Here is a 19257-nt window from a genome sequence, read left to right as displayed (position 1 = left end):
AATTGATTTAAAATAAATGTGAAGTAGAAAAGAATATAGAGAACTATGAATCAACTAATAAGTTATAGTTCTTCTGGGATTGTGCAACCTAGATTTGTCCTAAATTGAGATGTGTTCTTAAAATTGATTGGGGCAATTTTAACAATTTAACATTAGACTGCTACTCTTTTTTGAACAACTATCGCTGGCTGCATATTAGTAGAAACTGAACAGCTCCCTTTAAATCACAAAGTTCTGTTAAGGCCCTAAATACTTATTATGAGCTGGATAAATGGGGACTCCAGCCTCTCATAAGACAGGACATGTACAGGAGTCCAGTATTAGTAAATGGAATTGGTACATACAGAACAGAGCTAAACTAGGAAAATCTGGCATCTCAAGAGTCTGAATTAACCTCAGTGCTGCCTCCACTGACCACTCCCCCCCCCCCCCCCCCAGAGATCCATTTCACTAGTCAAATGGAATCAAAGATTTGATGCCCTGAGTCCTGAACAAAAGAAACACACTTGGTTCAAGGATGGCTCTACTAAATATTTAGGTCAAATTAGGTATTGGAAGGCTGTAGCATATAATACTTTAGAAAGTATAAGCAAGGAAGGCAGCAGTCAGTAGGCAGAACTGATGGCTGTATATCTATATCAAGTATTGAAATAGAAGAGGACAATGTCATATTTTTACAGACTCCTAGGCCTAGTAAATGGCCTAACCACTTGGATACCTATGTGGCATGCAAAAAAATTGGGATCTTCATGGGAAACAAGTTTGGGGACATGAAATGTGGAAAGATATATGTATTTGAGTCCAGTATACTAATATCTCAGGCTTTCATGTAGTTGCCAATGCCAGTGTGGACACTCTGGAACATGAGTACAATGCATATGTAGATGGGTTGGCAAAGATCGGAATCATGTAAGTTGCTCCTAAGGAAACTGAGGAACCTGAAGATATTGATTTTGGCCAGATGACTCCATGTAACTGCAGGACATCTAGGACCCCAAGCCTCTTATAGGTGGGCCCTTGCTCAGGCCATAGCAATCAATTCCTCTTTCACTGTTAAGACAAGTCACTGATTAATGCACCCAATGTCAATTATTTAAAGAAAGACCAATTCCCAATACTATTATTGGGGAAATAAGAATGGGCACTCTGTCTGTCCAAATTGATTACTTGGGGCCTTTGCCTTTTAGTCAAGGGTATCAATATGCCTGTACTTGTGTGGACATCTATTCTGGAGTACTCATAGCCTGCCCCTAAAGAAGAGCTACTCAAAAGAACACCTGTAAAACATTAGATATTATAACTTTATAGTATGGTTTTCCTATGTAAATAGAGAGTGATAATGGGTCACATTTTAAAGGCAAAGGAATTGACCTATAATGACCCTCAGGTGGCTGGCTTGATTGAAAGAACGAATGGTTTGTTAAAAGAAAAATTGAAAAAGTTAGGAAATAACTGCTTACAAAAATGGAAAGAAAACTTATTTGAGGCCTTACAACAGTTGAATAACCATCCATTGGGTGAAGGTACTTCTTTATCCTGAATGATGACTCCTAACCTACAAATAAGACTTAATCAGGCAAAATTCAGAACCTTGAAATGGTGGCCATGTGATAAAATATTTGCCCTGGCCCCCTTTTATGGAACCATTGAGTCTGCAGGCTATGATTTGTCCTTATCTCAAGATGTAACATTAGGTCTGGGAAAATCTGGATTATTATTTACCGGACTAGGGGTTGAAATTCCTAAAGGATACTATAGTCAGTCATCAGATCAAGTATTGCTATTCAAAATGCAGAAGTGGTGGGTGGGGCTATAGATAGTGATTATAGAGGAGAAATCAAGATGTATCTTCATAATTTTAGTCCCTCTAATACATGCATAGCCTTTAAAAGAGCAAGAGTGTATCAATTAATCATTATACCATGTTTAAAGGTAGAGTGGGAGCAGATCAAAGAACCACCCTCCAGTACTACCCACAGTGGAGGTTTTGGCTCTAAAGTGGAGTCTAAAGTTTGGATAAGGACACATTTACATGACACACCTAAGGTCACAGAAATTATTGTGGAAAGCAAAGATAATTCTATTGTAATCTGTTAATACTGTTGTAGTCTGTTAATCAGGGAGTAATAAATGGTATACTGTTTTTTTAAGTGCTTCACAATGCGTGCTTTTTATTCTCTTGCTCTGACAGCTTGTATAAATTAAAAAGACATTAAACCAAGGTAAGTATTTGAAGGTCTTTGGCCCTCTTCCCGCCCCCCCCAAACCAATTAATACAAAATTTAAAAAAAACGTTTATCCACTATTTGCTTGGTTACAGCAAGCTTAGTGGTTGGATATTCCTTTATATTCATTAAGAAAACTTTTTCAAAAGGGAGGGAAATAAAAAAACCCAAACACCTACTGCCCCAACTCCCACCCCCTCCATCACCCGGAATTTAATGAGGACACTATAGATACCTCCTATACCAACATCATGTTATGGCAGCAGTTTCAAAGGTGGTCAAGGTAACTCTAGAATGGATTTTTTTTTACCTTTTTAATAAACACAACTAGGACTTGGCAGAGCTAACACACTGAATCACAAAGAATTACAATTAAAAAAAAAAATATATATATATATATATATGCACAACCCAAAAGGTAATTTGAAAATTTCATTTGAAAGGTAAAGCTTAATGCTATTAATTCACAAATATACTAATTTAAATACCCAATCCTAGTTGTTATTTAAAACACACATTGAAAACATACAAAATACCCATTCTCTCCACTTTATCAATTCCCATTCATATCAATGGGTATTATGGTTTGGTTTGGGAAGAATAGATTCCCCTTAGACTGCAAGTCAGCAGGTGTTTCTTTACAGTTAACTTTAGCAAAATTCATACAAAATAATAACTAACAATGATCTTCTCTACTTGTTAACTAACAAGGAAACACCTTCAAAACTGCATTTCATTAAAGTTTCTGTACTAAAATGTAGAAAAACTGAACTACACAAATATTGAAAAGTTAAAAATTCCTTAATTTTTTATTCCTGGTACCACTACCACAATTTACAGGTCAATATACCTGATGTAATGAAAAGAAAAAGAAAAGACAAAGCTACAACAGATAAAAGACCTCAGGGATGTACATCTAATTAATTGACACTACATTGTATTAATCAATAGCTGCACTTTTTGCAAATTGTGGCTATGACAGTCCTGAACAAGAAGGGTTTCCTGTTTAAGCTGCAGTAACTTTTCTGACTATGGATCATCGTTCCTTCTGTGGCAGATTTTTACAGTTCCTCTAATGCATTTGGGACGACTGTCTCAAAGTAACCTGCAGCTTTCCTGACAACTCCTCGCTCTCTCTCCTGCTAAGAACTGTAGCCCTCTTCTGTTGAGTTTTTAGAACCTTCTGCTACCATATCCACCACTTCCACCACCAGATCCATAACCACCACCATAAGGACTGCCTGAGCTCCTTCTACCAAAACTGCCTCCTTTCATGGGTCCATAATTTGATTGCTGCTGCCCACTATAATTTCCAAAATCATTATAGTTCCTTCTGCCACCATAGTTACCACCACCAAAATTTCCTCCTTCATTGTAACCATCATATCCTCCTCCACCACCACCAATATCCACCACCTTGGTTTCTGTATCCAGGTCCACCACCTCCACCATAACCTCCTCTACTACTGTAGCCAGGACCACCTCCATAGTTTCCACCATCTCCTCCAAATCCATTATATCCACCATCTCCACCTCCATAACTGTCTCTGCTGCCACCACCACCTCCACCATTAACCACCTCTTCCACCAAAGTTTCCTCCACGGCCAAAGTTAACTCCACCACCTCCAAAGCTTCCTCCTCGACCCATAAAATTGCCTGAGCCACCTCCACGACCTCTTTGTGAGCCAGCAGACTGCACACTCTTGTTTCGAAAGGGCCTTTTTCACTTCACAGTTATGCCCATTAATAGTATGATATTTCTGAACAACAATTTTGTCAACTGTATCATGATCATCAAAAGTTACAAAAGCAAATCCTCTCTTCTTTCCGCTCTGTCGATCTTCCATAACTTCTATAGTTTCGAACTTGCCATACTTTTCAAAGTAGTCTCTTAAATTATATTCTTCTGTATCTTCTTTAATACCACCAACAAAAATTTTCTTCACTGTTAGATGTGCACCAGGTTTTACAGAATTCTCTCTAGACACAGCTCTCTTTGGTTCCACTACATGCCCATCAACCTTATGTGGTCGAGCACACATTGCTGCATCTACCTCTTCTACACAAGAATAAGTCACAAAGCCAAAGCCTCTGGAACGTTTTGTTTGGGGATCTCTCATCACCACACAATCTGTGAGAGTGCCCCATTTTTCAAAGTGTTCTCTTAAACTATCATCCGTAGTTTCAAAGCTCAAGCCACCACTAAACAGTTTTCTCAACTGCTCTGGTTCCTTTGGATTATGACCCTCCTCCCCGCGGCGGCGGCGACGGCGGCCGGAGTCGGGCTGGGGACGGCCAGGCGGTTGTTTTACCTCCATTTTGAGACCGGACTCTCCGCCTCCAACTCGGGTTCAATATGGGACCGAGAGGAACAATAAAGGGTATACTGTTTCATTAACTCAAGTGTTTTTTACATGGATGAAGTGTTTATTAAGGTGCCTCCTGTTGTGGTTTCTTCTGCATGGATCAGCCTCATGGACTCCTGGAGCCCTCCGGAGATTTAATCACACCCGTGTCCATTTGTGGTGGAGGTATTCCACATCTTCCAGACAACAAGATAACTTCACCTTTCAACCAACCATGCAATGTTGTTAATTGGACTACTGTAAATGCTACTTTCTGGCAAGTTCCTTCCCCTGTGAGAACTGTATTGATAAACAATACCCCCATAGTGAATATCACTATATGTTTTTTGGGTAAATATCTCATGCTGCCTTAAGGCCATTCTACTTACTACCCCCCACAGACCAGAATTCCCCACATTGACGCTGCCATATAAAACTATTCTACCCATGAAACTACTTTGTCATTGAATCTTTTATTTTTTTGCAAGGCAATGGGGTTAAGTGGCTTGCCCAAGGCCACACAACTAGGTAATTATTAAGTGTCAGGTCAGATTTGAACTCACATACTCCTGACTCCGGGGCCAGTGCTCTATCCACTGTGCTACCTAGCCACCCCCTTTGTCATTCAGTCTTACTAAGGACCAGGACAAATATCTTGTGTATACTAAGTCTACCAACATTACAGATCGATATCTGTATATAGAATATGCTAAATTATTATGATGGCAAAAGCCATTACAAAGTCCTCCTTCAATTATTAGAGTTCCTCATAGCTCTATTAATGTAGTTCAAAGTTCCAAAAATTTTTGTGGCATTATAATATCCATTTCCCCATACTAAAGACTTGACTAGCAAAAGGGAAAAACATGCTTGGTATGATACCCTACTTGGTGGGACTGGAACTGGTTTGGACTTAAGTAAATTCAGTAGATCTTGAGGTGCAGTGCTGGACAGGATGTCGCTCAGGCTTTAACAATTAATGCTCAATGGTTACCCATGACAGTCCTACCCCACCATCTAACCCTAGGATATAAAAAGCAATTTTTAATCATTTTTAATGCTTCTTCCTTAGCTAACTTTCATATTGATGACAATCTTTCTACCCTATTCAACTGGACTCAATGTTGCCTGGAAAACATGAACATGCTGTTGCAAAAGGACAATGCTCAGCGATGACTATGATCAGAAGATGCCAAATTGTGGGAAAATGCTTTTAGGAATTATCTCCCTAGAGATCATTGGATTGCAATATTTGTTACCTCTCCTCATTGTACTTATATTTCCTATATAGGCACTATTACTCATTTCATTGTACTTATACTTCCTATATAGGCACTATTACTCATTTCTTTTTTTTTCCTTTTTTAATTTTTTTAAATTATTTTTTTAGGTTTTTGCAAGGCAAATGGGGTTAAGTGGCTTGCCCAAAGCCACACAGCTAGGTAATTATTAAGTGTCTGAGACCGGATTTGAACCCAGGTACTTCTGACTCCAAGGCTGGTGCTTTATCCACTACGCCACCTAGCAGCCCTTTTTTTTTTCTTTTTTAACATTTTATTTGTTTTCCAATTATATACAATAGTAATATGTACCCATCATTTTTGCAAGACTCTGAATTCTACAATTCCCCCCCCCCCACAGAAGGCTGACAGTCTCCATGCCCATACATTGATGAAAATTGAATGTGTTATAAGAGTAAACATAAATCCCCCCCTCCCCAAAAGATGAGAAACCTCAAGAATAGAGAGAGAGGGAAAAAAATTGTACTTCAGTCTGCATTCAGATTTCAATGGCTCTGTCTCTGGGATAAATTGCTTTCTTTATCATAAGTCCACCAGAGAAGTTGTTTCAATATTTTTCAATATTTTCCCTAGTTGTACATCCAATCTATTTCTCCCCATTCTCATTTATTCTATTCTCTCTCTCTCCTTTCATCCTGGCCCTGTCCGAAAGTGTGTTGAATCTGACAACCCTCTCCCTCGATCTTCCCTCTCTTCTATCACCTATTCCCCCCCCCTTCCCTCCTCCCATTCCCCCTTATCCCATCCCTTTCTTCTTATTTTTCTCTAGGGTAAGATAGATTTCCTCACCCTATTAAGCGTGTATGTTATTTCCTCTCTGAGCCATTTCTGATGAGCATGAAGGCTAACTCATTCCCCCCATGACTTCCTCCTTTCCACTCCATTGAAATAGTTTTTTCTTGACTCTTATGTGAACTTTCTGAGCTTCTTCTTCACTCCTTTTCCTTTCTCCCAGTACTTTCCTTTATCACCCATTGACTCGATCTTTTTACTATATTATACCAATATATTCTGCTCCTCCCTATGTCCTGTCTATATATGCTCCTTCTAGCAACTCTTATAAATGAGAAAGTTCATATGAGTTATCAATATCTTCTTCCCATGCAGGAATACAAACAGTTCAATATCATCAAGTTCCTCATAGTTGGTCCTTCTCATCCACCTCCTCTATGATTCACCAGAGTCCTGTACTTGGAGATCAAACTTTCTGTTCAGCTGTAGTTGTATCAATAGGAAAGTTTGAAAATCCCCTGTTTCATTGAAAGTCCATCTTTTCCCCTGAAAAAGGATGTTCAGTTTTGCTGGGTACTATTATTCATTTCAAAGTCAATACCATGTGTAATTTTCATGTTATTCTTTTTGTGCTATATGATTACTTTACATTACCACATATTAATGGGCAATATATTGATGGAAAGAATATAATTCATAGTTTGGCGAATTGTATGGTGTGTAATTCAGGAACAGTGTGTGGAATGGTCACATGGTCTTTTAGACCATTCCTCTAATCTCTGTGATTTCAGTCTAATTTCTCTATGTTATATGATATGTATTACCTCTAATATTCAAACTGATCTATCTTCTATTGGTTAGACTGCCCCTCTCTCAGGCTGCCTATCCAACATTTCATATCTCGACTGGCAGGGTGATAATTTTTACTTTTCTCTGACCAAGTGGATAAGTACATGTCTCCACTGGCAGGATGATTTTTGACTTTTCCCCTGACCGGATGGATGCAGTAACTCTTAACTGGGTACCCAAATCTTTACCTCTTCCAAATATATATTTGTCCTCTTATACAATTAGTAAGTGATTCTGATTTTCTAAAGCAACCATTGGAGAAAAATGAAAGAGTGCTCAATGAACACCAAATACAGACCCATATAGTTGCTGGTAAACTACCTGAGGCCTCTCACCTTATAACTATTGAGACTAATCATCATTGGTATGACTTTTTATTTAGATCAGCTTCAGCTCAAAAGTATCTTTCCATACTAGTACATTCTCTTCTATTGTTTGCTGCATTGCTCCTTTTGTTATTCTTGTGTAATTCATACATATATACCAGAATAAAGAAAATATATAGGAAATTAACCCCCAAAGTTGGAATGGCCTGTACCATATCTAATCTTAGGGCTGAATGTATGGTTAATGCATAAGATATAAGATTTTCCATGGTAAGGCTTTATAGTTTAGCTACAGAGAATTACTGACCCCCAATTCACCCCTGATGTACTGGTAGGGGAGATGAGCAGGACTGATCTTATGCATATATTTAAAAACAGCTTGGGTATTTAAAGAACTGCTGAATGTTCTTGACTGGTCCTGGCCAGACTCTCAAAGCCTTACTTGATGAACATTGCCTATCTCTTCAAGAACTAGCCATTCCTGAATGTAAATACTATAATTCTTGGGGTTCAGGGTGAGGTGGCTCCCTCCTTGAACAACCTAGAAAATTTGGTTTTATTCCACAAAAAATTGGCAAGAAGTCTTCTTTGATCTCAAGCTATACAAGATCTAATTGGACCCCAGCCTAATTGGAGTCTCACCCATGGAGAGGACACTCTGCCTTGGACTTTCCCAATCAGGACTCTGGAGGCTGTACCCCAGGACTCCCCAGCCACTGTTGATTCAGATGTTGAAGCTCCCTTGCATCGGTGATGTTTTCTCTTAATATTTATGTAGGTTTTGCTCTTCTTTTTATTTTATATATATATATATATATATATATATATATATATATATATATATATATGTATAGTTTTTTAGGTTTTTTCAAGGCAAATGGGGTTAAGTGGCTTGCCCAAGGCCACACAGCTAGGTAATTATTAAGTGTCAGAGACTGGATTTGAACCCAGGTACTCCTGACACCTAGCCGCCCCTTCTTTTTATTATATTAGGACTTATTGCTTACTATTGCTGTAAAACTGATTTATTTTTTCCTGTTTTATAATCATTTTATTAAATATACTTTTTAGTTTTGTTGGTGTGAATGTATCATTTTGTAGGAGCGAATCAAAACCAAAACTCATTAATCAAACAGTGGGCCAAATCAACTCCCAACAATGTGTGAACACTGATCCAGAGAAGATCGTCTCCTATGTAGAGAAGACCAAGAAACAGACTGTCTTGAATAAGTTCAAAAAGTACAGTTGCACCTGTAAGGTGCGGTTAGGTCTTTTTCTTTCTGGTACACTGTAATATTTTAATTAAAAAATTGTCATTTTCACATCTCTCCCAAGAGTAAAGCAGTGGGTAACTTGGATTGTATAGTCCTCAGATGTACAAAAATAGTGGGGTGAAACTGAGTCAGAAAAGGTGATAAGATTGACAAAATATCAGAGGGGCAGCTTCTGTCCCTGAAACACGAAAATTTAAGGACAGATAATCTAGACTATTTAGAAGAGTTTGGGGGTTCAGTACAGTGAAAACAAGATATCAAAGGAAGCACTTTACTGATCTTATCATACTGAATGAAAGAGAAAAAAATAATATTTAAAGTAGAGGTTCTTTATGGCAAAGAGGTGTAATGGAACCTAAGAATGTATGTAGAGGATGAGCTATATCCCAGACCAATTCAAGACTATCTATACTTTGCAGATGCAGTAACAAACCCCCAGAGAAATTAAAAAGGTGAGAGTTACTTATGAGCTTGGAACAATTTCATCCTAATACAAAGGGTTTGGCCTCTGCTTACTTGGGAAACTTCTTGAGGATGAGTCAAAGAAGCAAAGTAGGGCGATTTTAACACCAGTGAAGTATAGAGGCAAAAGTTCAAACAAAGCAAGAGTCATTCTTTCTTGATAAGCAGCTGAAAGCAAAACGCTCCAGGCTTGGGTAGAAACCAGATTACACAAGAGATACTATTTTATAGGGACTTTGCCCAATGCCTACTGACATCAAGATAAGATCTTTATGTAGAAAAAATATTTTGACATGATTCATGATTTAAAAAACAACTTGGAAATAAAATATAGGCCCATCAACTTGGGAAATGACTGAAAGTAATGGTATATTGATTTAATGGCACAGACAGAGGTATCAAACATGCAGCCTGACAAGGCTTAACAACTAGATTAAAGTGTAATTGGTAAATATTTAACAAAATAAAAAACAATAAATTATAGATAATATTATATTTTAATACTAAATCAATATACTGTCCACAAAGAATCCTTTTGCATGGATTAGTGACCCCTATATCTATTTGAGTTTGATACCACTGCCATAAAGGTTGACTAGAAAAGAATTCCTTCCTGTTAGTATCTTGTTTTGTCTAGGGAACAAGGAAAGACTGTTATGGTTCTAGAGGACTCAAGCAAGGTAGAGAATGAGAATTGAGACCTGTCCAGCATTTTGGGGAGGAAGGAGAAATATGATTAGAACCTCACAGCACGTAAAAAAGAGGGGGGAGAATGGATACTTCTGAGCTTTTCATTCTCTGGTCAGGAAACATGTTTTTTCCCCCTAGGCTGCCTTCTTTTTCCTGGAAAATCTCAGCTCCCTGGGGATATCCAACATGGAGGTCAGGTGAATGGGATGACAAAGGATGATGTGTTGTCCCATGGTTGTACCAATACCACATTTCCATCTGTTTTTAAAATATGGGAGAATAAAATTTTTCAGAAGGTTTTTCAAATTAAAAGACACAGGGAAGGGATGCAGGGGAGAGATCCATAACAGTACTCTTAGCTGAATTAGCTGAAGCAGAGGGCCGGGCTTTCAACCTGAAGAAGCCTCACCTTTTATGAGGGTATTTTTAAAGAGATAAAGGAAACTATTTAAACATAAAGTTCATGAACAGGAGATTAAATTTTTATAGAGTCCTAGAAAGCAAAAAAAAAAACCCACAAGGAAACACATGGATTTAATGAACATTTCTTGAAAATGGAAGAAGTATTATATTCAAAGAAAGAGATTGGATGGAAAGGCAGAGAATATTAATTAATTGCATCTTGCTTTGCTGGTAAAGGCAGGGGAGGGTTGTTATGGGTAGGCCTAACTCAAGTCAGAATCCTGTTGGTTCAGATTCAATGTTGGGATGAAATGAGGCACTGGTAGGTCAGTCAGTCAATTAGCAAATTAGCATTACTTAAGAGCCTAATTTGTGCCAGGCTGGAATGCTAAGTGTGGAGATACAAAGAAAGGTTAAAAAATAATTGTTGTTCTCAAATTGCTCAGTCTAACGGAGTTTCTTCAATCAACTTTTAGACAACTCTGTTGGTCACATGCTATTAAGTGTCTGAGACCAGATCTGAACTCAGGTATTCCTGATTCTAGGCTGGCTAGTACTTTAGCTGCTGAACAACTAGTAACTTTATATTTGATCCTGGAGGCAATAGGGAATAGATGACAGTCAGACTTGCACTTGAGGAAGATCAATTTTATAGCTGAATAGTGGATGTATGGTTGGGGAGAGAGTTGAGACAGGAGGACCAAGTTCATAAGGACCTCATATCAATAAGGTAAGTATGTTTTTCTTCTGAATAAAGGAAAAAAAAAGAACTAAAAAAAGATGAGTTTTCACAGTATGCTTCAGGAAAACTGCTAGGCACCATTATTCATGGATGCAAAATCCATATTGCTCATATTCCATATTCATAACTAGAACAGTAATTCAACAAATATCAATAAATGAGCACATGTAAAACAAAGGTTATGTCAAAATGGTGTGACTTGTAAAAAAATTATATTGGAAAACTATTACATTCTTAGACAAAATAAGAGGTCCCTCCCCCTGAATCACATCTTCAACCACTCCTTAAGTTGGCTGTCTGAGGATGACTCACTCCCTCCTTCACTGAAGAAACAGTTTCTTTTTCATTTCACATTCATTTTCCTTGTTGTTTATCCCTTGGAGATCTTTTCAGAGATAGATGCTAGTTGCAAAATAGCCTAGACTCGTGATCTGCTTAGACAAGAGGGTAATGGGGATAAACTTTTTAAACCTAGCACAGTTTTACTCCTGACTTTGTACTTTGTCTTTTTTTAAATCTTTTGTAAAATGGTGATGACCCCTCTGTGGAGTTGCTGTGTCAAACCTTTAATGATTGTTAAGAACTTGGAAAAAGAGGGAGAATTACATAAATGCTACTACATATCTTTAGTGGATATGTTAAGGGGTAATAAAGTGATATTTTTATATCAGCCAGTATTTCAAATGGTCTCTAAGAGTTTTACTAAAGGTATTTTACGTGGAAGGATAAAATATACTTAAAATGTTGCCAACTAAGCTACAGTGTAAATAAATAACTGTAAAATAACCACACTTAGAGTTAGTTTTCAAATCAGTATGTTTTAGGCAAGGGAGAGGATGTTCTTCTAGTGAAGAGGACTGCTGTGAAGTTTTAATATTCGAATTGTTTTTCTTTTAGTGGTTGAAGTGACATTAGTAAAGAAAAGGAAAGAAGGGAGGGGGTGTTTTGTCAAATTAATCGCGATGTCTGTCCTTTCAGTTTCTGAAGTTCATGAGGTGGAATGCATTCGCAAACTCCCAGGAGTCTTGGCCTTGTCTAGACCACAAGTTTATTTCGACCCTTTTCTATGTGTGTGTGTGCAAATTTGCAAACTCGCGGGAGACAACTTTCTTTAGACCCTGCATTGTGTGTGTGTGTGTGTGTGTAAATTTGCAAACTCACGGAAACAAGTTTATTTCGACCATTTTCTATGTGTGTGTGTGCAAATTTGCAAACTCGCGGGAGACAACTTTCTTTAGACCCTGCATTGTGTGTGTGTGTGTGTGTGTGTGTGTGTGTGTAAATTTGCAAACTCACGGAAACAAGTTTATTTCGACCCTTTTCTATGTGTATGTGTGCAAATTTGCGGGAGACAACTTTCTTTAGACCCTGCATTGTGTGTGTGTGTGTGTGTGTGTGTGTGTGTGTGTAAATTTGCAAACTCACGGAAACAAGTTTATTTCGACCCTTTTCTATGTGTGTGTGTGCAAATTTGCAAACTCGCGGGAGACGACTTTCTTTAGACCCTGGTGTGTGTGTGTGTGTGTGTGTGTGTGTGTGTGTGCGCTCGCGCGCGTGCCTCCGTGCGTGAGGGGGCTCTGTGCAGAAGTAAGCCCTCCAGTCTCCTAGGACCGAGTAGTCTGTCCCGCGGGCTTCTCCGCGCCCCGCGCCCCCAGCAGCCGTTTCCCTGCTTTCTCGCCCCCGGCCGCCCCTCCTCCCCGGCCCCGCCACGCGCCCCCACTCTCCGCGGCCCCGCGAGACGGCGCGGGGCGGGGGCAGGACGAGCAGGCTCCTCCCCGTGACATCGGAGGCCGCCCGCCCAGCGCGTCCTCAGCCTGCGGAGCCGCAGCCCCGGCCCCGGCCCAGCTCCCGGCGCGGCCGCAGCCCGAGGCGCCCCCGGCCCCCGCGCCCGCTCTCCTGCCCCCTGCGGGCCCGGAGGGCGCGCAGGCCCCGGCGCAGGGAGGAGCGGCGGCTCCGAGGGCCGCCCCGGGGGGGGGCAGGGAGGGGAGGGGAGGGGAGGGGCGGGGGGCGGCGGGAGCGGCCGCCCGTATAAGAGGGCGGCGGCGCGCGGGGCCCGCTCACCCGGGAAGCCGCGGGAGTCCCGACCCGCGCCGCCCCGCCGCCTCCCGCAGCCCCAGCCCTGCCCGCCGCGGGGCAGCCCCGCAGCCGCTCGGGCGGCGGCGCCACGGCCCGGGAGCGGGGCGGACGCGTCGCGCAGGAGGAGCCGAGGCGCGGGACCCGGCGCCGCCGCTGCAGGTGGGTCGCGGGCCGGGCCGGGGGGGCCTCGCGGGGCCGGGCCGGGGCTCGCCCTCCCCCGCGGGCGGCGTGTCCTGCATCTCCCCCCCGCCACACACCCTGCTCCGAGCGCTGCATGTGCGTACGCGCGTGTGCGTGTGCGTGCGCGCGTGTGTGAGTGAGTGTGGACCCGGGGCGCTCGCCTCCTCCCTCTCCTGGTGCCATGGACTGCGCTGCATCCCCTGCCCACCCGTGTAAGAGTGGTGCGCGCGGTGGGGGGAGGGCGCGCGTGTGCGCGGCGTGCGTGCCCGCTGCGGGGCGCGGGGCTGGCGGAGGCGCGGGGGTCGCCGCCTCCTCCCGCCGGGCCCCGGCCGTCCTGGGCGTGCGGGGCCCGGGCCCGGGTGTCCCCTCCGCGGCCCCCGGGCCCGGGTGTCCCCTCCGCGGCCCCGCGCCGGCCAATGGCGGAGGGCCGAGGCCGGGGGTGGCGCGGCTCGCACCAATGGGAGCGCCCGCGCGGGCCCGCTCCCCGGGCTCGGGGCGGGGGGCCGGGAGCCGGCGCCCGGGCCTGGGGCCGCGGAGAGGCCGCCGGAGGGGGCTGCGTCACGCTCGGCTCCCCCGGCCCGGCCCCGGCCGCTCCCCGGCGCGCGCCCCGGGCCCCAAGCCCGGACCCGGAGCCGCGGCCAGGCCGCCCCCCTCGCCCAAGGGAAGCCCGGACTTGGCAGGGGGAGCCCCGAGCCGCCGGGGCGGCGCGTCTGCGGAGTCCTTCAGGGGAGGAAGCTGGAAGATGCTGCCCCGGGACTCAGCCCGGTCCGAGGGTCGGAATGTCAGTGAGACTGTCAACTCCCTGTCACTTCATGAATGCTGTTGCTGTTTTGGGGCTGTGCGAAAGAGGAGGAGATCCTTTTTTTTTTTCAAGAGTTTATTTTGAGTTTTACAATTTTCCCCCTAATCTTGCTCCCCCCCCCCCCCCCGCAGTCTGGTAGTCTTTACATTGTATCCATGGTCTACATTGATCCAAATTGAATGAAGAAACAAAGTATAAGAGGTAGCAAGATCCGACAATAAGATAGCAGTTTCTTTTTTTTTTCCCCTAAAGGTAATGGTCCTGGGTCTTTGTTCAAACTCCACAGTTCTTTCTCTGGATACAGATGGTATTCTCCATCGCAGACAGCCCCAAATTGTTTGATTGTTGCACTGAAGGAATGAGCGAGTCCTTCAAGGTTGATCATTGCCCCCATGTTGCTGTTAGGGTAATGCAGTGTTTTTCTGGTTCTGCTCTTCTCACTCAGCATCAGTTCATGCAAATCCATCCAGGCTTCCCTGAATTCCCATACCTCCTGGTTTCTAATAGAACAACAGTGTGAGGAGATCCTTTTTTAAAGAGGTCGGGGACTATGGATGAAGAGCATTGGTTATTCTGCCCTATTGGGCTGATGTTGGTCATTTTACTTAACTGATTTTTTTTCCTCTTTGTTACAAAAAAATGCCTGACTAGGGGCGGCTAGGTGGCGCAGTGGATAGAGCGCGGCCCTGGAGTCAGGAGTACCTGAGTTCAAAGTCGGCCTCAGAGACACTTAATTACCTAGCTGTGTGACCTTGGGCAAGCCACTTAACCCCATTTACCTTGCAAAAACCGAAAAAAAGGTTTATTTTGCCTGTTTATAATCATATTGGAAAAGTATGGAAATTTCCTTTTTTTATCTTTGGTGAAGGTAGGCATATATACTTCCTCCAAAAAATGCTCTCTCTCTCTCTCTCCTTTGATTCTCCTGTCTGTAAGGTCCAGTAAAGCACATATTTGGGGTTTTCATCTTCTGCTGATGCATGAAGACACACCAGAGGAGAAGAGTAATGACTTTGGAAAAAATGGTTTTTGAAAATGACTTCTCATGGTGCATAACTTGAAAAGCTTTGTAGATAACATTGTTTGAAGAGTTTGCTTCTCTTTATTGGTAAATGTATGTGTGATGATCTTGTAAAAGAAAAAATGTAGACTATAGGAGAATAACTTCAGTAGTTACATAGATATTAAAACTGGAATAAATTTCAAGTAGAATATCCAAGGGTTGGGCCTGGTCAAAAAGATAGAAAATTATTGGAAATAGCATTATATTCTAGTTGCATTTCAAGTAAATCTCTTTTATCTACCTGATTTGTTTCATCTGATATCTGAACAGACTAGATTAGGAGTGTGTTAAAGATTTACCTAATTTAATTATTTAATTATTTAATTTGACCTAATTTAATTATGAATTCTTTGAAAAGAACTTGACCATTAAGCTATAAAAAAACATTCTTTTCCTTCCTCTTAACCCTTTTTCTATAAAAGAGTGGTAGGTAAAGTTTATTTTTTTATAGTTTAAAAAAGTTCTTCCAATGGTGGGAAATCACAACTCTTCTGTGAGTACATTTTTATTCCTGTGTCTCCATTAGTAAAAGTGATCATTTATGTGTTAAGGCACTGATGATGGTCCTTTCTGCACTATGAGCCTTGAGGGTGCAGATCAGAAAGTACAATCCTCTTTTTACATATACTATGAGCTAAATTGTAAATAAGGGGTTTTTAGAACTTGGTATTTATCATTCATTCATAGATTGAGCCTGTGATTTTATTGGTTACAAGGAAATTCCCATGAGGAAACTCTTACTAATGATTGTTCTCCTGGAGTTTATAGTCTTAATAAAATGTTACCTAGAACAGGAGAGCCAAACTCAAACAGAAAGAGAGAGAGTACTAAACAAACATAAGAATCCTTGTGCTTGACTTAAAAAAACCACATATTATTATATATGTTCCATTATCTTTATTTATTTATTTATTTCTCAAATGCATTTTAATCTGCTTCATTGCCAGCTGAGCAGTGTTTGGCATCTCTGTCCTAGAGCATTGAGAGGTAAACTGATTTGCCTGTGTTTATACAGCCAATATATTGTCTGAGGTGGGACTTGAAATCAGATTATTCTGACTTCAAAACTTCATCTCCCACTATGGAATCACTTAAAAGAGGAATCACATATCTGAAGAACTAATGACCAGTGGTAAAGAAGCCTTTCATTGCATTGGCTGATATTCTCTAAAATGTCTGCAAGAGGTTTATAAGTTTTTGAGAGCTACTAAAATCTTCTCACTGTGTGTATGTGTGTGTGTGTTTCTTGACCTGTAAGGAAACTTCACCATGATAGTTTTAGTGAATTGCCTGATATATGACAGAGAAGAACACTTGAACCTAAGTTTTCCTGATCTGGGAACACTTTATTGCTTTTATTTTACAAGATGGGAAATGGAACTATGGAGATAGCCAGCAATTCCAGCAATAAGTGGGGTGAATTTGCTTGGGCCAATTGTTGGACTTTAAATACTGTGTTCAGTCTTCATTTTGCTTTTCTGTTTAAAGACTATGACAAGTAAAGAGAGAAAACTGAAGGTGTTGATCAAAAAATACTTTAGAAATTTCTGATTAATTAGCATGTTATAAACAAACAAACATGATCCCAGGCTTACCACCAAAAAATTGGGTATTACCACCAGCATCACTAAAACAAACAAAATTCCATTCTAAAATGGAGTGACATCTATTTTGTACCATCTTATATTTACTAGAAGAACCAAGAGCCATGTTAGTTAATAGGTGACATTAATAATTATATAACTTTTTCTATAAAAGGTTTAAAGACCTAATTCCAAGTGAGAAGAGGCAAACAGTATCAGCCCCATTTAAACTTGGGGAAAATGAGTGACAGAGACATTAAGTAGCTTCAATCTGAATGAATAAAACCAGTTTGGAATTGTAATTGTCTTTTTCCCTTAAAGATTAGTGTCTTTCCTTTGCCTCATCATTATTTTTGAATAGAAAGGATGCGATACTACTAGATTTAAAGTGTCATACTCCCTCATTTCTGCCCTGTAAACTGAGCCAATTTGCTATATAACTTAATCAGAAATCAGCTTTGGCTTAACGGCTTTGACATCATTCTTTCTCTGACCACAGTAGAAACACTAATATTTTATTGTTACAGGTTACTGCTCTTGAACACATTTCTAGAGCAAAGAGTTGAACATTTTAGTTATGTTTACTCTTTTTTAAAAGAAAAAGATAATTATAATATCGCTTCAGTCATCTCATTTGAGAAATAACCTTTTATAGTAAATCTGGATTGAACTTTTTTCAGATGATCTCATGGACGTCTCAATGGGATTTTATGGTTGACTAGCTGCATGTAGATTGACTATAATTTCTTTCATAATATTGTTAAGTCTCTTTCCTAAATTCTTTTTCTTCAGACTAAATTTAGCGTTTCACTTTTGGCATTCTAAACTTATCATCTCATGATGAATTTTAGGCAATTAGGTCCATTCTAAATAAAGTTATTTCATATTCAAATTCTGTGTCATCTTTCATTTAATCATGGAATCTTTCTTTTAGCTTTAGATTGAAAGACATAGATCCTGAGTAACAGATCTTTGAAATGTAATTTTGTTTTAGGCTTTGAGAACGGGGGAAACCAGTATTACCATGATGACATATGGGTTTATACTGAAGAATTGTCAAAAATAGTCTGCATATAAACTAAATTAAACTTATGACCCAGATAGGGTTTTATTGGCCTTGCAGATTTTCATGTTATCTTTTTTTAAAAATTTATTTAAGGCAATGAGGTTAAGTGACTTGCCTAAGGTCACACAGCTAGGCAATTGTTAAGTGTCTGAGGTTGGATTTTAACTCGGTTCCTCCTGACTCCAGGGCCAATATGGTCTAACCACTGTACCAACTAGCTGCCCTGGCCCTACAACATCTTTACAATATTTTCAAAGTTTAGCAGAAGGGGTACGTCTGTTTTATCATCATTAAATGAAAATGATAAACAACAGTCAAATTTAATTAAATATTTGTTAAATGCTTATTATCTGCAAGGTACTAAAGTTAGATTCTGGGGATACAGAGATAAAATTTGAGTTGGGATATATCTTATACACAAATAAATATAATAAAAGGTAAATTGAAGACATGAGAAAGCACTAGCAATCAGGAAGGCTTTGAATTGGAGAAGGAAACTGGGGGGGGTAGTTTAAGAGCTGGAGGTGAGGAAGGAATGGAATTCCAGACGGGAATGGAATGTAGAATTCAGAAAATGGATTGATTAGAATTAGAACCCAGAATTTGTGAAGAAGATTAATATGAAATAAATTTGGAAAAGTAGGTAGGAACCAGAATCTTAAGAATTTTAAATGTTAGACTGAGGAGCCATAGATGATGTTTGAGCAAGAGAGTGACATGGTCAGATTTGTATATTAGGAATATTAATTTGGTAGCTGTCTGGATGGTTAATTGGAGAGGGAAAGACTAACTAGGAAGGAATTTAAAAAGTCTAGGAATGGAGGTGATTAGGGCCTGTATTAGAGTAGTGGCTGTGTGAGTAAAGAGAACAGTATAGACTTGAGAGATGTTGTGAAGGTAGAATGAAAAGGAAAGGGAAGACTCAAAAGAGACACCAAGGTTACAAATCCTAAGTGTCGAGTTGGGGGTTTTTGACAGAAAAAGGGAAAGAGGAGAACATAACAAGTTTTATTTGAGATACTAATGGAAAGTCTGGTTAGAGATATCCAAATGGCAGTTGGTGATTTAGGATTAGAATTAATAAGAAAGATTCAGGCTAGAGATAACACATATATGTATACACACATGATCATGTGTA

At 40.7% G+C, this 19257-nt stretch overlaps 1 protein-coding gene and 1 pseudogene across 2 annotated transcripts in view; one reads left to right on the top strand and one right to left on the bottom strand.

Moving 5' to 3' along the window:
* Positions 1-3182: 3182 nt before the first annotated feature.
* Positions 3183-4544, bottom strand: LOC141520451 (heterogeneous nuclear ribonucleoprotein A3 pseudogene; annotated as a pseudogene).
* Positions 4545-13496: 8952 nt separating this feature from the next.
* AGPAT3 (1-acylglycerol-3-phosphate O-acyltransferase 3) overlaps positions 13497-19257 on the top strand; it is a 163665-nt gene continuing 157904 nt past the window's right edge. Inside the window, exon 1 of one of the 2 annotated variants that reach the window (XM_074213869.1) lies at positions 13497-13584. The gene's annotated coding sequence lies outside the window, so the exon portion shown is untranslated. Of the gene's footprint in view, positions 13585-13798; positions 13818-19257 lie in introns of those variants that run through there. The other variant, XM_074213872.1, reaches the window with a different exon arrangement.

Source organism: Macrotis lagotis, chromosome 1 (genome assembly GCF_037893015.1).
Source record: "Macrotis lagotis isolate mMagLag1 chromosome 1, bilby.v1.9.chrom.fasta, whole genome shotgun sequence".
NCBI classification, from domain to species: domain Eukaryota; kingdom Metazoa; phylum Chordata; class Mammalia; order Peramelemorphia; family Peramelidae; genus Macrotis; species Macrotis lagotis.
Note: the sequence above shows the minus strand (reverse complement) of the source record. Positions and strands in the feature narration are given on the sequence as shown.